General features: G+C 36.4%; 1 protein-coding gene across 5 annotated transcripts in view; it reads right to left on the bottom strand.

Moving 5' to 3' along the window:
* ZFAND6 (zinc finger AN1-type containing 6) overlaps positions 1-19751 on the bottom strand; it is a 74983-nt gene that overhangs the window by 27244 nt on the left and 27988 nt on the right. For 2 of the 5 annotated variants that reach the window (XM_061181719.1, XM_061181718.1), the window contains exon 2: positions 6902-7058. The exons of the other annotated variants lie outside the window; for them this stretch is intronic. The gene's annotated coding sequence lies outside the window, so the exon portion shown is untranslated. The remainder of the gene's footprint in view (positions 1-6901; positions 7059-19751) is intronic. 5 annotated transcript variants of the gene reach the window in all.

Genomic DNA, 19751 nt, shown 5'->3' with positions numbered 1-19751 from the left:
TTAATGGTGTCTTGAAACCAAAATTCACCTTAATATGATTTTGTTAACAATTATCTTTTATAGTTATTTTAAAAATCTTTGCCTACTCCAAGGTCACGAAGATGCTCTCTATTTTCCTTCTAATTTTATTATTTTACCTTTCACATTTAGATCTGTAATCCATCTGGAGTTGATTTTTTGTATGGAATAAGGTAGGGATTAAGATTCATGTTTTTCTCCATATGGTTATCTAATTAACCCAAATCCATTTATTGAAAAGACTGTCCTCTCCCTACTGCACTGCAGTCTCACTCTTGTCCATACATGGGTTATCATACACGTAATGCGGGTCTTTTCCTAGACTCTCAATTCTATCCCCCTGGTCTATTTGTCTATCCTGTTTCAAGTTATTATAGATTTTGGATAGCTGGTATCAGTTTTATTCTTCCTCAAGACTGTGTTGCTTATTCTTGGCACTTTCCATTTCCATACAAATTTTAGATTCAGTTTGTCAATTTCTATGGGGGGGGGGTTGGTGGGGGGGATCTGTTAGGGTTGTGTTGAATCTACAGATGTACAAACACAGCAGACTCCTAAATTTATTTAGGTCTTCTTTAAGTTCTCAGTAACGTTTTGACAGTGTTCGTGCAGGTCTTGCATATTTCTTGTTAGATACTCCTAGGTATTTAATTTGTTAAAAGGCAATACATGGTATCTTTTTAAAATTTCATTTTCTATTTGTTGCCAGCCTCCAAGGTGGCCCCCAATGATCCCCATGCCTCCTGATATTCTGGCCCTTTGTAGTCCCCTCCCACATTTTATCAGTGTTGGTCTGGATAACCAACAGAATACTGTGGAAGTGTTGGTTTGTCATTTCTGAGTCTAGTCATAAAAGACACTGTACATTATGGCTACTGCCTTGCTCTCTCTCTCTTGTGGATCACTCACTGCGGGGAAGGCGGCTACCACTGTCATAGGGACAGCCCCACTTGCTGAGTAACTGAGGTCTCTGGCCAAAAGGTTATGAGTGAACTTGGAAGCAAATCCTTCAGCCCTGGTTAAGTCTTTGGATGATTGCAACCTTGGCTAACATCTGGGGCTGCAACCTCATGAGAGGCTCTGAGCCAAAATTATACAGCTAAGCTACGTCTATATTCCTGACAGAAACTGTGTGAGACAGTAAGTGTTTGTTGTTTTAAACCATGAAGTTTTTGGAATAATTTGCTATATAGCAATTGATAACTAATATAGTTACTGGTATATAGGTCTCCTTGCTTCTGTTCTTATCTTCCTATGGTGTATTTTCAATACAGCAGCCAGTGATCATGTTAAAATCTAAAGCAGATCACACTGCTTGCTTACTCAAAATCCTTCAATTCACCAAGTAAAAGCCAAACACCTTACCATGACTTAAAGGCTCTTTATAATCTGTTCCCCCATTACCTGACCTCCTCTCCCACTCCTCCCTGATCATATACAGATATGCCAGGTAGGCTCCTGTCATAAGGCCTTTGTAACTGCTGTAACTTCTACCCTCCAGAAGTCACTACAACTAGGTTCCCTCATCTCCTTCAGGTCCTTTGCTCAAATGTCATCTTCTGAGAGAGGGCTTCCTTTACCCCATTTAAAATTGCAACCAGCATCCTTTATTACCCTTTCTAGTTTTATTTTTCTTCAATGCCTTTCATCTTAATTTACTATTAAATTACACTTATCTCTCTTCCCTCTACTAAAATGTTACCTCTGTAACAGCAGAGATTTTGTCCATTTTGTTCACTGATGCTTAAAATAATGCCTGGCACATGGTAGACATTCAATATTTGTTGAATGCATGAATGAAACTGTGCTGGCAAGGTAGCAGCAGCCTTGTACTACAACCTGTAGTAACCAAGTATTTACCACAAGGCAAACAGGCTGCAATAGGCTCTTTTAAAAGAAACTGAATTTGCTGTTTGAGAAAAGATCTAGGTTTGCCAGCAGGGCCCACTACATATGTTATACAGTTTGTGCACTGAACAAAGATGCTTAGCCTCACACTTTAAGCTGTGGGGTATCTTTTCTAATTCATTTCACTCAGAGAGAGGTTCATTTAGCAATTTGCCTAAGTTGGCATACCAAACATAGTAATTTTATAATTAAAGTTGTAGTCAATTTTATGTTCTCAAACCGACCTAGGTTCCATACTGCATACCTTAAAGAATTAGGCAGTTACTACCTGCACAAGGCAACCCAATACCTTTTTTTGCAAAATGGGGAACCCACTCAAATTTTCCCATTGGTTTCCACATTCATGGGCTTTCATTCACTTTTCTTCTCCAAAAGACTAATAAAATAAGCTCTATGTATGCAAGATCCACATTTATGAACCTTCTTTTTATTTCTTCTTCTTTGCCCTTAAACCTCATAATTCAACATGCATGACTTTGTGCTTCACCTCCCTGTCCCCAGCCCCTTTAAGAAATCTCTTCTCCTAAGGCAAATCTCCAACTTAGTTTCCAATACTCGTAAATGAATGTTTCTCCCTGATTTCTTCCATTGTATGGTCAATCTCTAAATTTAAATCTCTCCTGTTCTTCCGAAACTTTGTATAACACTTTTTATACAAATAACTGGCTTTACCATTTGGTTTTATTTAATAATATTTATATAGTGCTTTATGTGCCAAGCACTGTTCTAAGCACGTTTATAAACTTCAACTCTTTTATCCTCATAACAAACCTAGGCAATAGGTATTATCACCATATCATAGACAAGCATGGGGAGGTTAAAGTAAATTGCTTAAAGTCATACAGCTAGTAGTAAGTGATGGAACTAATAGTCAACCTTAGCAGTCTGGCTGGAGTCCATGCCCTAGGTCAGTAATTCTCAAAGCTTATCTGTGGACCCCCTGGGGATCCGACCCCTGAGATCCTCTTAGAGGCCCAGGAGGTCAAAACTATTTTCATAAAAGCAAGAACATGTTATTTGCCTTTTCACTGTGTCGACTGGCAGCATAAAAGCAATGGAAGGTAAAACAAGCTGGAGCCTTGGCTTCATGCATCAAACTGTACTAGCAGTCAGCAGCCACTGTATTCTTCATCACCATACTCTTACCTTCTTCCCCCCCAAAAAGCACCACTTATGAATATTCTTGATTAAACAATAAAAGTACTAATTTTATTAAATCTTGAAACTAATTATACTTCATTGTATTCTTCCTCTTTGACCTATTCTGGGATACTGGTACTGCACAGTAAAGTCTTCCTCATTCTAGTTTCCTACCCACATACCCCAAATTGAAGTCTACCCTTGGACAGAATCTGGGCATACAGCTCTTAGTTTCTCATTTCAGGGAAAGGCCTACTAAGGACACATACCCCACAAACTCAGAGTTATGGGAGCTATTTATAGCAATCAACATCGAATTTCAACATGAATTGAAATATGAACAATGAACAAATAATATAGTCTGCAAAGACTAATATAAAAGAGAAAAACCAAATTAAATACACAAAATGATTATTTAGTTTTTTCAGGGTTGTATCCCCAACACTGTAGATTACGAGTTGGTAAACTTTTTCTCTAAAGGACCTGATAAGTAAATAATTTAGGCTTTGTGTGCCATATTGTCTGTGGTAACTACTCATCTCCACTTTGGTAGTGAGAAAGAAGCCACAAATATTGCATTGGCCAAAAAGTTCGTTCGGGTTTTTCCATAACATCTTACAGTCATAAATCCAAGACTCCTTCTTTACCCACAGCTCACAAAGGGCAGGTACATAAAAGGTGTACTTTGTCTCACAGACAGTGATCACCTGTTAGGAGATCTCTTAATCTTACTTCCTACTGAGATGATTTCTTGATTACAAGTGTGAGGGAAAGGTTTCTAACATCCTCCTACCAAAGTTTACAAAAGGATGCATTGATTAGTAAGTGCTTATACCTACTATTTATAATTATGGGGAAGGATAAAGCAAGTACGGTATCTTATCAGGCGAGAGAATCTTGTGTGTCTGGAATACAGGATGGACTAATCCTAGAAACAGTAAGGCCATATAGTGAAGGCTTTGTATCCACGCTAAGGTGTCTGAATTTAAACCTATAAGCAATGGAGAATCCCATCACCCTATAACGGGAAGGAGGGTTTAACAAGTGCTGTTCACTAAACACATCACTATGATTTTTTATATACTTCATGGTGCGCTGAAAAGGATTTAAGGTGACTTTAAAAATGCATGCTATACGACAACATTAGACAGAAGCAAAAATGGTCAATCCAAGACAAAGTGGTAGAAAAAATGAGGAGTCAGGTATATTGTCAAAACAAAACGCATGCCCATAGGGCTTTTTTGCTAATTAGAAGCCATTCAGCTGACTCTACTCTTCCTAGTAGCCAATGCAAAGGATATGACTAGTTAAGAGGTACAATATTCAAAAGAAAAATGAAATCAATTACTCAGAAATACAATTAACCTTGACTCAGATAACATAAGAGTGAGTGTTTCATATATAGTTTATAAGGAGAACACAATGTGATATGTGGTATGGTCAACAATATCTGTAAAGTAAAATACAAGTTTCTGGGGTTGTTTATTAGTACCACCTTTCAAGATAAACCAGTATCATGGCCAACTTCAGTTAACAGCCAGTCTACAAGCAGCCAGAGTCAAAAATAAAATCTTAAAACATCTAAGGGTGTGCATGGGCTTATGCATGCTTATCCATTCAGGCAATCATTCATTAAATTAATTTCTCATAAGTGTGCTTTTACTTCTTATAACCAGGCATTCTGTCAATGATTGCTGAGGCAGAGGGCACAGGTGAAGAGAAAACTGAGATGGTAGATTGGGTTGAACATTTCTGCTTCAAGCAGAACAGTTCCTTTTTAGTATTTTTAAATACCAGGTTTCTGTAAAAGATCTCATTTGAACAAAGGGTTCAAAAGGCTAAAGCAAATACGGAAAAACTATTCTAAGCTCCTGATTAAAAACATACAATGCTCAACAGTAAGCCGATCTAAGGTTAATAGAATATCATGAACAGTTTAGGGCATAACTACCAGCCCAGTTAGGCAGCCACTCCACCTCTGAATTAAATGCTCTGAGTGGGGTATCCATAGGTCATCATTTAATCTTAAGTTCTCCAAACCTTCTCCCTAAATTAAAAAATCAGATTAGAAAAGTACATACTTCGATATACATTATTAAGTACTCACTGAAAACATTAGCTGTTATGTACTAGGCCCTGTGCTAAGCACTTTAGATGAACCGTCTCATTTAGTTTCACCATATCTATATGAGGAAGGTAATATTATCAGCCCCCTCCCTGCTTCCTAATCAGTTAAAGAAATTGCAGTTAGACTTGCCAACTATTGACTCCTTGTTAACATTCCCTTTTAATTTAACCTGTACTACCTACACGTCTTAACTCTTGTTGCTCCATTGGTACCATGGGATAATATCTCCAGAAAAGTTAAGTAGACATGGGTGAAAACCTGACCCAATGAACCAATCTGAAAAGGTTGGGGTGGAGAAGAGGAAGAACACCAAACACATAGAAAGGTACCAAAGCTGTAAACTTCTTGCCAATTCCACAAGATTTTTCACATATCTTTTAAAATAATCTCCCCCTTTCCCTTTTTCAGTTAGAATGGCTATCTGTTCAGATGTGTTCTGGCCCCTGATTAGATTCCAGTAAACAGCAAGTTCTCACAGAACATAAAGCCATGTTTCTACTTCTTGCTACAACCTCCCCCCACAACACCTACCATGTTTCTAAACACACAGTAAGAGTGATGGTCAGTGCTGAAACCCAGACTACTTTTTTTAGGCTTTAGTAGGATCATCCCCAACACAGGAGATTCTCTTACAATAAAACCACTGATACCTAATCCTTCCTGAAAGACTTAATAATGCACCATCCATAACACTACCAGTGCTTCTAGATTAAAAAGCACTCTATCAGCATCTAAAAGTAAAAAGATGGCTCACTTTAATCCAAGAAGCAGTCACTACTGACAGAACTCAAAACCTGCAACACCACTTAATTCACCCATCCATGCCTTTATTTTAAACTAACATTATAATGACTTTGCTGAATTTGCTAAAAATCACTTTACCTAAAACCCAGAGAAAATATACCTTTCACCAACATTCTTTAAGACATATTTTTGCTTCCTTTCCTCCTCTTTTGTGGAGTTACATCTGATGCAAGACCAACCTTTCATGTTCCAGATAAATACAGCTGTGTGTCATCAAGAAATGTCCTGTTTAGGAACTTCCCTGGTGGCGCAGCGGTTAAGAATCCGCCTGCCAATGCAAGGGACATGGGTTCGATCCCTGGTCCGGGAAGATCCCACATGCTGTGGAGCAACTAAGTCCGTGCACCACAACTACTGAGCCCGCATGCCACCACTACTGAGCCTGTGTGCCTACAGCCTGTGCTCCACAACAAGAGAAGCCACCGCAGTGAGAAGCCCATGCACTACAACAAAGACCCAACACAGCCAAATAAATAAATTTTAAAAAAATTATTAATTATAATTTAAGTTATTAAATTATTTCCAAGAGCAATTTTCTATACTAATATATCTAACATCATATTCCCAAAATACATTTTCATGACTGTTTGGTTAAAGTATTAATTTTAAAAGGCTGAAATCAACTGCAAAATAAAGAGAGATCTAAAGAATTATATTCTTTTGCTTCACAGTAATGGAATAATGATGAAAAAAGATGTATGGTTATTAAGTGATATTCTCAAAAATATTTTATAAATAAAAATCTACCACCCACTCCACCCTCAACATCGCACCCACCAGAAAAAAAATAGACCCTAAAAAATATCTCATCACACTGATGTGTTATCTTTCAGCACTTTAGATTTTAAAAATTTTAAATTATTATGCCTAATTACATAGGGTTACAGGCTTAAGTCTACTCACACAGTTGAGGTTGATGAGCAAACAGCTGTCCTGTATCTTGAGACAGACATTAGCTTCCTGCCTTCCCTATCCTCATAAGCAGCTAAACTTTGAGTTTTATGCAAGAAAACATTTTAAAGCCTTCAGTGTTTTACTGCAGCAGACTTCAGATTCATTCCTGTAACACATTTAACATGAAACAGAGTTGAGACAGTTCAAATTGACTATATACATTTTAATTGTCTAAACTTTTAAGGAGTGCTTTCACTATTATAACTATATAAAAAGGGTTGCTATGTAAAATTAAGAAAAACATTTCATTTGGTATCTGACACTAATGTACAATTTAACAATATGTAACTTTAACATACAGATTTTTCTTCACCTGGCCACAGGCTAGGTAAGGAAGAATTACTTTTTATAATCATTTGTACCCAAAGTAAGCAAAACTAGGTATTTTTTTTTCCCTAAAGTTTAGCTAATTTCTTTAGCATAAAGAGCCACCAATTAAAGAACAACTTTTACAAGGAGATAGCGGGGTGCCCTCAGTGTCCCAAGAATATCCTTTGGGACCCTCCTGACTGGGGAGAAAGAGACTCTTGGTCCCGTTGTGACAGAAAGAGGAGCCATATTTCTAACATTTACAATGAAGGGTTACACCACATTTCCCCACAGATTAAAATTTCTATAGTATCATTACTGCAACAGGTTACTCAAGTGTTATAGAAAGCTTGTCTGGAAAATAAAACTGCGTTCAATCAATATGTCCTAAAATAGCTAGATAACAATTTTTCCCCCATAAAGGTACATTATTAACCCCAGTTTCTATAGTAAATTTTAGGAAAAGTTTTAGGATTTTACAGAGTAAATTTACTATTTATATTAACAACATGGTTTTAAAACACCATGAGAAATAGACAGCATCCAAACACTCAAAATTCACTGGCTAATTTTTAAAGTTTTACTTAATGCTGAAAATTGACTGTATATTTGCTATGTCATAAAAGATGACTAAAGGTTTTAGGATTCATTCAAAATAACTCAAATGTTTCTTTATAATCTACTTATACTGTACATATAAATAATTTAAAAAATAACTCAGAGCTTTATAAAAGTTGTAACTGATAGAATAATTTTCACTTAAGTTAAAATATTTGTTCAACAGTCTAACTGTGCTTCAGTATAACTTATTAAAACTTTCTGATTTTCACCACAGGTTTAAATGAGTCTACAGTAAACTACAACAGCTAAAAAATAAATTGCACCAATCATGGGCTGTAAAAACAGAAACATCCTTTCTATAAAATAATAATTAACATTTAATGAGTGATTACGGTGCAATAGACACCATCCCCAGAATTTTACATGCACACTTAATCCTCATTCTACCCTAAAAGGTAGGTGAAATTATTACCAACTCTTTTCAGGTTGTGGAACTGAAGTTTAAAGATATTACGAACTTGCTGACGATTACACAACTAATAAGTGGCAGAGAAAGGACTTGAATCCAGGTTTATTTGTCTCCAAAGCCTGGTGTTCTTACGTATCAAGCTAGGTTATAAGCAATAGCAATCTACTGCACCGATCAAACCATATCTGAAATTGGTATAAACCATATCTGGAATTGGTATCTGGATTTGGTACTCTATCTTAAGTATGATATTGATAAATGAGTGTTATCAGGAAACCAACAGGATGGTTATAAATTCAGGAAAGCTACCTCTCACAAGAAACTGTTAGAAATGGGAGTACATAACCTAGAGAAAACACAAAAAGGGAATGCATTATGAAGGGCTGTTAAAGAGAAGCAAAGAGCAGGCTTATCTCACAAGTGGCACAAGAGCACAAAATTTGAAACAATGTGTCAAAGTCTCAGGAGACAAACTCCAGTTCAACACAAAATACTTTCTAAAGCTAAAGAATCCAACAGTTAGAACAGTCTCCCTCCTATATTACTGGGTTTGTGCAATTAAATATTTGAACTTCAACTATCACACTAATAATGGATTCAGGCAAAATTACCATTTGTTAAAATTCTTTGTGGATGAAAGTCTGATGAGGAAGAGCATATATTAACTCCCAAAGTATCTCCCCACAAATTACTTATTGGAGAAGGGAAAATAATAACTTTTAAGTGGAAGAACTTGGCAGATACTACATTAATCAAAAGATCAAAGTTGGTATCACTGAAAACAGGACAAATGGACATATGCCTCCTGATGTGATGCCCTGAGAAGCACACAGCAGTAATGTAGCATTCCTGCCCAAACTACTATATTTCCTAAATTTCATCACAAGGACACATGAGACAAACCCAAATTGAGGGATATTCTAATAAATAAATGGTCTGTCACTCTTCAAAAGTGTCAATGTCATAAAAGACAAGGAAAGGTTAAGGAAATGGTTCTGATTAAAGGAAAATAGAGACATGACAACTAAACACAACGAATGATTGTGGGTTGGATCCTACACTGGGAAAAAAATTATTAAAGAACGTTACTGAGGAAACTAGAGAAATCTGAATGTGGGCTGTGTATTAGAGAATTGTATTATATCAGTGTTAAATTTCCTTGATATGATAACTGGAATGTCCTTGAAAATATAAGAATGCTGTTTTTAGAAAATATATGTCTAAGTACTATATGGTAAAGGGACAGGATGCATGCAACTTATTCTCAGTTCAGAAAATAAATAATATAACAGAATGATAGCACAAATGTAGCAAAATGTTAACAATGAGTGAATCTTGCCAGGGGGTATATGGGAATTATTTGTATTATTAGTGCAACTTCCTATAAATTTGAGATTATTTCAAAATAAAACCTAAGAAAAATAAATATTTGGACCTGATATTCTAAGGATTTCAACCAAATACCTAATAATAACAAGCGAACCATTATTTCCTATCTCATCTCCATACACTCAAACTCTAATTCAACAGCAATCTAAACTGATTTGTGATTATCCATTTTAATCAACTGTGAGAAATAGTGCTCTCATTGAAAACATCAGATGTGAATGCTTATGAGTCAAGTGAATGTCTGCCTCCTCTCAACCTTCTTATTCTATTGCAGTTAAAGAGACAAACTTCTCCAATAAAGCAGGGTTATTCCTCAACTGGATATGCAGTAGCAGGTGTGTGCTTGTTAAAAACTCCAAATTAAATTAATTTCTAGTTATGCCAGGTAGCAAAGCAACACCAAAGCAAGAGTTAATGAGTGATCAATAATATACAAGGGAAATACTAAAACAAACGTCCCACCCAAACAAACTCTGTTATGCCAATAAGAAGCCAACAAAGCACACACTGACCTACAGAGCACCTGGAAAAGACAAGATAACAGAATGTTAATCACTGAGAGGCCAAAACACAAATATTTCTGTGGCATAAAACCATAAAATAAATTAAAGGAGAGGGAGGAAAGAGGTGGAAAAAAAAAGAGAGAGAGAAAATGAATAAAATAAAATGTGCAAGAAAGGAGAAAATCTTCACTATTACCTCACTAATTTCATGTGCTCCTTCCTCTCCAATGGCTTAACCTATTTTCCCTCATTTTAACTTATTTTGGATTGTCTTTTACCTACTATAAGAGTCAGTCTTTGTAAGACTGCGACAGTTGTTAAGAGCAAAGCTTTGACTATATTGTAATTATTTGCATCCTATGCCCATACTTCATTTTTGTTTTACTTGTCAGGAGGCCCAGAACAGCAGTCTCTCTAGTAAGAAATCTCACAAACAATCCACCTCGGAAAGGAGCAGAACAACACGTCACTTAGCTCACAGTCTAACAGAGACAGAGGCAGCAATTGGAGGGGTAGATAGCCAGCAAAACTGAAGAGTCAGGACAAAGTTGACCTGGGACGAAGGGCTGAATTTAGTCTCCTATACTAATCTGGATATACCCTCTTATCAGGTATGAGCAACGTTAACTGGTACAATATTTACTGGTACGCTTTAGCTAATTCCAGGTCTGGAACAGTGTTACTGAGCCATGTGGCCTTCTTTCAGGCAGTCTATATCACATTAATCTTTGTAACTCAGCAGCACCAAACATTACCTTGTTAAAAAAAGGCATTTTAATTTCAATAAGTACTTGTAAAATGCCCAACTGCAAAACAGGCAAAATTATTTTATCCCACTCCCTGCCTTCTCTCCCTTTTTCTCAGGTAGCATGTGTCAAATACTCTACCCTACCCAATCTACCTGCTAACTCTCCAAATTTTTCCTCTGACCTCAATTCAAACTCCATTTCCCTAAATGCTGCAGTAAATGCTGTTATAATAAAAGGATTAGAATAACCCACACTGTGAGTGAAATCTGACCAACTCAAAATTTAATCCAATTTTAAACCTAAAATCCCTAACTTAAGAAATATGGGATGTGTATATGGGCATTTGTATGTATACATATGAATATATTTGGGAGGGCAGGGAGCAAGTTTTCAGGTATCACCTGCTTCTAAATCAATTCTTAACTACACTGCCGAAAAGATTATAACATATATACATGAGTCAGCAAATACAGCTTACTTCACAGGTTTCATTAAGTCAGATCAACATGGTCTGCATCTGAATTTCCAGCAAACCCCTAATATATGACATGACAAATTATGAACCTTTCTTTATCTGTAGCTTCTTCTGTATTTCCCTTAACCCATCTGTACTATACAGGTCCCTATTCTGAAGAGAAAGGGGGTGCTATAGAAAGAAATGAAAAAAGACTCCAAAACAATAAAGTTTAGTATGAGGTGGAAATACTAGGGGGTAGGGGACAGGAAGTGTATAAAATAGCCATGGTTCAACTAGCCCATTCAAAATTTAGCATATTCTTAACACAACATTGTAAATCAACTATACTTAAAAAAAAAAAAAAAGGCTCTTTGAGAACAACTGAGCTGAAAAGGAATTAGCACATTCTTATAAATTTGAGTTTTAAATAAGGAATGCCATTTTATAAGACGTTTTAGTTAAGGGAAAAGGTAATAGCCTTTTTTGGGGGGGAAGCAGATAAAGAATAAAACAAAAGTATAAGAAAAGGAGTAACAGCTGGCAATTCAACTCTTTCCCTGAGATAAATTTTGACCTTCTGGTTTAATATAAATTTTTCTATCTCCCCCATCAAAACTAAGAAACAAGGCCTTACATTTAAACTACAGCAAAGCTACCGTTTACAGGTATTTACACACATGTCCCTGAAAAGACTTGCACTCAATTGTTCATAGTGGCCTTATTTATAGTAGCCAAGAACTGGAAACAATCCAAATATCCATCAAATGTGAATGGATAAACAAATTGCAGTATATCCACAAAATGGAATACTATTCAGTAATAAAAAGAAATGAACTACTTATGAACATAACAACATGAGTGAATCTCCAAATTATTACACTAAGTGAAAAAAGACAAATACGACTATATAACGTATGACTCAATTTATATGAATTGCTACAAAAAGCAACTATGACAGAAAGTAGATCCAGGGACCAGGGGAAGGAGACAAGATTAACTCCAAAGTGTGACAGAAATGCTCCACATCACAATCAAAGTGATGGTTATACAACTATTTTCAACTGTCATACTAAAACTGCACATTTTAAATGCGTAAATTTTATTGTATGCAGATTTATCTCAATAAAACTACTTTTTAAAAATAATTAAAAAGGACAATGGAGTAGAGAAAGCCATTTTGGTTCAAAATATTACTCAGATTTATACCTATGCTAGGTAAAGGATAAATATTACAAGTATGAGTTACACCAAGATGAGCCACATAACTAATGAGTTCAAGTTTCTGCAAGTATCAGTTTTCCACTAAGTAATTATTTTATTTTTTACATTTTAAAATAATTTTCTAAAAAATTATCCTCATTTAGATATAAGCAGAAAAACAAACTTTTCCCTTTCTTACCTTCTCTCCATATCAACTTCTCATATCATTTCAAAAACCTGGAAATGATTTGGTACCTTAAACAAGATCAACTCGGACTGCTTTTTAAAATAACACGCTACTGGGGCTTCCCTGGTGGCGCAGTGGTTAAGAATCCGCCTGCCAGTGCAGAGGACACAGGTTCGAGCCCTGGTCCGGGAAGATCCCACATGCCGCAGAGCAACCAAGCCCGTGCGCCACAACTACTGAGCCTGCGCTCTAGACCCTGCGAGCCACAACTACTGAAGCCCGCGCGCCTAGAGCCCGTGCTCCGCAACAAGAGAAGCCACCGCAATGAGAAGCCTGCACACCGCAACGAAGAGTAGCCCCCGCTCGCCGCAACTAGAGAAACCCTGCACGCGGCAACAAAGATCCAATGCAGCCAAAAATAAATAAACAAATAAATAAATTTATTTAAAAAAATAAAAGGCAGCATAGCTTATTCCTTTCATCAAGAATCACTTCTGAATGTTTCCTAATTCTTCATAAAATACAGAAAAGCAGTTTCCCCTCACTTCTTTGTCCAATTACTAGTTATGCTACAAACTAATTCGTGTTCCTGAAGAGTTTATCAGATAAGAACTTTCATTAAAAACAAAAATCCTTCTCCTGAAAAGTTTAGTAACCAGTGATCAAATATAAAACCTAAAGATTACCTTATAATAAGCTGGGTAATTTGAGGCCAAGAGATTTCTTCAGAGAACTTAAAAGAATCTTAAAGTATTAAAAAAAAAAAACCCCGTAATTTATTTGAAACATTTTTACTCATTTACTACAAAGTTGAAATGTTCAAAACAACAGCTATTTTTTTAAAAAAAGAGAAGCCTTTTATTTAAACAATTTTTCTCAATTCTATTAGTATAATGGTTATATCAAAATTGCCAAGATAAAACACTCCCGGGTAAACACCTTCAATGAACCCATTCACTCATCACTGACTATATGCAGAGTTGTGAGGGATATAAAAAATATAAGACACAAATCCAGCCTCAATGAGTTAGGTGTGGTCCTTTGTCTCATAACTCTTACCATTTAGAAGTCTGAATAAATTAAACTGTTACTACCCATCTAATAAAAATGTTAATTTGAACAACTGATGTTTTAAATACCATGTTCTGTTCACTGAGAATATATAGTTGATTTTTAAAAAAGTTTCCAATAAACATCAAACCATTTTGTCTATAAATCCTGTTGCATTTTTCCCAGTTAATAATTATCTTGTAGATAAATATTATCTGTTGCAAGTGAGATATGTATATATGGAGAAAACTAAATATAAAAACACCACTACTTAGAAACAAAGTACATGTTAATACACAAGCCACTTTCCTGGTGAAATTTAGACCATGTAATTCAGCCCACTACATTTTAATAACATGAAATTTTAGGAGCCATCTGTCTTGCTCACCACTGTATTTCTAGTATCTGGCACACCTGCATAGAACAGGTGTTCTAGGCACTCAAATGTTTATATAATGGATTAACACTTGACTTGCATTTACCCACATCACAAAAACAAACCCTGAACCCCTATATATCAATTATAGGAAATCCGATCACCTGTGTAAAAATCAAATTACCAGTCTTTTCCATCTTTAATTTTTAGGATCAATCTGGGAATGCTTTAACAGTGTAGAACACACTAATCCAGTTTAAATTAGCTCCTTTCCTCCTTCAGGCCATTAAATAGTGAAGCGGATTAATCTATGACAATCTAAAATTAGTGTGCCAGATGACAAGTCTGTGTTTAAAACTTTCTAATTTGTACTATATTCTCTTCAGGAATTTAATGTAACCCATAGGTCATTTTAGACACAAAAACTATATACAAGTACAATCAAAGTAGTCTCTTTTTCACAGCATTACAACATCCTATGTGTGGGCTTCCCTGATGGTGCAGTGGTTAAGAATCTGCCTGCCAATGCAGGGGACATGGGTTCGAGCCCTGGTCCGGGAAGATCCCACATGCCACAGAGCAACTAAGCCTGTGTGCCACAACTACTGAGCCCGTGAGCCTGGAGCCCGTGCTCCGCAACAAGAGAAGTCACCGCAGTGAGAAGCCCACTTGCCGCAACTAGAGAAAGCCCGCACGCAGCCACGAAGACCCAATGCAGCCAAAAAAAAAAAAAAAATCCTATCTGTATATTTTCACTACTTCTAATGCTGAAAAAATCACCAGTAATTTGAGTAATTTTCAAGTCTCCCTTAATTAAGAAAAAAAGCAGCATATTAGCTTTAAAACTACTTAGAAGTCAACGCGTGAATCTCCACTGATCTTGTTTCAATGTTACATAGAGATCACCTCGATAATTTTAAGTTCCTATGTTCGTGATACCTGTAATTGTTTGGCAGGCCTAAATCAGTCATTCCAAGATCAGGCTTTTCTCTTCTGTTTCTATGTGTAGTTAAAAAACACAAAATAAATTGCTAGGCACCATACTCTTTGAAGCCATTTAGCATTCAGCTGAAAATTGTTTCTACTTCATCAGCAATGGGCCCTATAATAGCTCCTTATTTATTTGTCTTAAATCTGCTGGATGAAGTCCAACTAGCTCCAACATTAGCCTCAAATATACTGCCAGGAAGTTAAAGTCCCAAGGACCTGACTTTAAGTCATACAGAACCAAAGACCAAGGAGAGAATGATTCAAAATTTCAAGAGATAAGCAAGTTTAAGAAGTCTGAGTTTTCCTCAAAGGCAGAACATTCTGACATAAATCTGAGCAATATTTTTTTGGAAGCATCTCCTATAACAAAGGAAATAAAAGCAAAAATATACAAATGGGACCTAATTAAACTTAAAAGCTTTTGCACAGCAAAGGAAACTAACGACAAAATGAAAAGACAACCTACTGAATGGGAGAAAATATTTGTAAATGATATAAACAGCTCATACAACTCAACATCAAAAAAACAAACAACCTGATTAAAAAATGGGCAGAAGAACTGAATAGACATTTTGCCAAAGAGGAAGTGCAGACGGCCAACAGGCACATGGAAGATGCTCAACATCGCTAATCACCAGGGAAACGCAAATCAAAACCACAATGAGATATCACCTTACACCTGTCAGAATGGCTATCTTCAAAAAGGACACAAATAACAAATGTTGGCGAGGATGTGGAGAAACGTGAACCCTTGTACACTGTTGGTGGGGGTGTAAACTGGTGCAGCCATTGTGGAAAACATGCGGTTTCTCCAAAAACTAAAAACAGAACTAACATATGACCCAGCAATTCCACTCCTGGGTGTGTGTGTATATATATAGATATATATGTAAAACATCCCAAAACACTAATTCAAAAAGATACACGCACCCCAATGAGAAAATGAATAAGTATTTAATAGGAAAAAAAACCTGGCATCACGCTCTCTGCCTCAATCATTTCCAGAGGGTGAGGACCTAACCACATGGGAACACTGTCAGTGATACCCTCCTATACTAACAGAAAAGACAAAACAAGCCCTTCTTCACCAAGATGGCTATTTCTCATAAAGAACTGAGAATTTTATGAGCTTTTCCCTGTTTTTTTTTTTAAATAAAAAAGGTAACATATGAGACAGGTACACAAAAGTTTGATTTCATAGAACAAAGTTACAATATATCCATTATGCCTGTATTATTCCAAGTTGAATTTTGCAGAGAATAACTTCTGTGGTTAATGTGGTTTCTTTTCTTGCTTTTTCTAAACTTCTAAAACCAACTATGCAATAAAAGTTTCCATCAAAAAGACAGAGTGCCCATTCAATATACATTCTGATTAAGCAAATGTAAATTATGAAATAATTAGACCTCCTGGGATTATGATCATTTAAAAATGCTCAGCTGTGGCTAACACCTTATAGACACTCTGGGGTATAATTGTCTTGCTACCTATGTACTTTGAGCATTACTTAATACCTTTTTATCTCTTCTAACTATTTAAGAAGCTAGGTCTAACAAATGACAGGTAAAAAAAAAATATTTCACCTGCAGTAGAAAATAATTCTACCTTTTCCTATTAATAAACACTCAGTTTCATTTTCCTCCGCTAAAAAAACTGACAGTCACTTAGACTCATTTGACACGCAAGATTTCTAGTTAGTATGAAATATATTTGTGTTTCTATAAGTTATTCATACATATTTTTGTTTTGTCTTAAGATATACCATAAATGTGAAATCAAGTGGCCACAACCAGCAAACCAGGATATTGTTCTCTCTTTGCTAATAAACATCCTCAATTTATGTAGCATTCTCATTTTAAGAGTTAAGGTACTGAAAATATAAAACAGTTTCTACCCCAAAATGTCAAATGAATAATCACTGCAACTGATTTGGTCTTAACTTGAGAAATAAGCTTTCTCATTATCAGACAGTAAAATTTTAAATTCTAGAATTTTATCACCTGTTAACACTCACGGTCAGAGTGAGGTATTAAAGATATGTATGTATTGAAAATTGGGATCTGTTTTTTTTTTCTTCTTCTATTTTTTTGGCTACGATGTGCGGCACGCGGGATCTTAGCTCCCCGACCAGGGATCACACCCAGGCCCCCTGCAGTGGAAGCGCAGTGTCTTAACCACTAGACCGCCAAGGATGTCTGGAATCTGTTTATTAGAGACAACCAAACCAAGGATATTGATGACAAATTGGCAAGGCTCTGTGCAATTTTTCTAAAATATTTTACTCCTGATTTTCATGGGAAGACAGCACTATAAAAAATAACTATAAAAATTTTATCTACATGGAACTCATTCTGTAAAAGGAATCGGAGAAGAGGTCCTGGTAACCCATTTCCTTCAAAGGGATAATAATTCTGAGAAAACTATCAAAATTATTAGAAGAATAAAATATGGTTTGGAGTTTAATCATATACAAGCCAGCAATTAAACATCTAAATTCATCAGGGATTCTTGTGATCATTTACATTTTCTCTGATTATCATTTACACTTTCTCTGATTTCATGTGCATGTCCCCCTTGCCCCATTTCCTCTGATAAATAAAGCAACTAACGAATAGTTACTGACATTTTACTGACTAAAAAAACAATACAAATTCAAAAAGAGTCATGTAGGGCTTCCCTGGTGGCGCAGTGGTTGAGAATCTGCCTGCCAATGCAGGGGACACGGGTTCGAGCCCTGGTCTGGGAAGATCCCACACGCCGCGGAGCAACTAAGCCCGTGAGCCACAATTACTGAGCCTGCGTGTCTGGAGCCTGTGCTCCGCAACAAGAGAGGCCACGATAGTGAGAGGCCCGCGCACTGAGATGAAGAGTGGCCTCCGCTTGCTGCAACTAGAGAAAGCCCTCGCACAGAAACGAAGACCCAAACAGCCATAAATAAATAAATTAACAAATACTTTAAAAAAAAAGCAGCTATTCCACCTCACTTTAAAAAAAAAAAAAGAGTCATGTACCACAATGTTCATTGCAGCTGTTTACAATAGCCAGGACATGGAAGCAACTTAAGTGTCCATCGACAGATGAATGGATAAAGAAGATGTGGCACATATATACAATGGAATATTACTCAGCCATAAAAAGAAACGAAACTGAGCTATTTGTAGTGAAGTAGATGGACCTACAGTCTGTCATACAGAGTGAAGTAAGTCAGAAAAAGAAAAACAAACACCGTATGCTAACACATATATATGGAATCTAAAAAAACACACACAAAAGGTTCTGAAGAACCTAGGCACAGGACAGGAATAAAGACGCAGATGTAGAAAATGGACTTAAGGTCATGGGGCAGGGAAGGGTAAGCTGGGACGAAGTCAGAGTGACACGGACATATACACACTACCAAATGTGAAACAGCTAGTGGGAAGCAGCTGCATAGCACAGGGAGATCAGCTTGGTACTCTGTGACCACCTAGAGGGGTGGGATTGGGAGGATGGGAGGGAGACCCAAGAGGGAGGGGATATGGGGATATATGTATACGTATAGCTGATTCACTTTGTTAACAGCAGAAACTAACACAACATTGTAAAGCAATTATACTCCAATAAAGATGTTAAAAAAAAATAAAGGATGACTGCGCAGTAAAAAAAAACAAAAACAAAAAAACAATATAACATTAATGAAATCTTACTTTGGAATTAATTCCTTTGATGATTTCTCTTCCTCCTACTTGTCCAATGGGGTCACACCTATGATGACCTATGATGACCATTATCTTCTGAATCAAAACCTAGGACATGTGATCTAACAAGATAGAACATTTTATTGAAAAAAACATGTACCTTTGGAGAGCGTGTAGAAAAGGGGCAGAAACATCACGGTACCTCAAATTTCTGTACTGCTTCCAAGTATGTGACTGTATTTTATGGATGCCAAAAAGTTGGTATTTCTGAAATATTTCAGAAGTTTAGAAGCCAATAAAAAAATACTTAAAAACTGGAATGTCCAAAGATGTATGGCTCCTGGACCTATATCTCAATATCTCATCACCTGCTATTTGTCTTTTTATCTACAAAGTTCAAGTTTCAAAGCTCTAACTAGCAGGTCTGAGTAAATGTCTTCCAAGTATGACTCTAGCCTAGAACTTTCTCCAGAGTTCTCTTTTTGCTAACTGCCTAGAAATTCACTTACATGTCTCATCAACTCTGTTAGTTAAAAAATCATGGGGCAGGACAAACTAAGAGAAGCTAGTAGCTAAATCAGAGTAGTAGGACAAGATAAGAATAGAAATGAGAGGGTCCATGATAAATTCTTTACCTGCATTGTCTCCTCTAATATTCACAATAATAGTAGGACTATTATCACCTCCATTTTAGAAATGAGGGAACTGAGGCTTAGTGAGATTATGGAACTTGCTCAGGTCAAACAGCTAGTAAGTGGTAAAGCAAGGATTTGAATCCAGCGAGTCTGACTTCAAAGCCCACGCACCTATACATGCTAAAACCCCAAGAAGAGACACGATATAGATTCTAACAGGTGAGCTGTAGTCACTGGTCAATTCAAG

Source organism: Eubalaena glacialis, chromosome 2 (assembly GCF_028564815.1).
Source record: "Eubalaena glacialis isolate mEubGla1 chromosome 2, mEubGla1.1.hap2.+ XY, whole genome shotgun sequence".
Taxonomy (NCBI): Eukaryota; Metazoa; Chordata; class Mammalia; order Artiodactyla; family Balaenidae; genus Eubalaena; species Eubalaena glacialis.
This window is presented reverse-complemented; position numbering and strand designations above follow the sequence as displayed.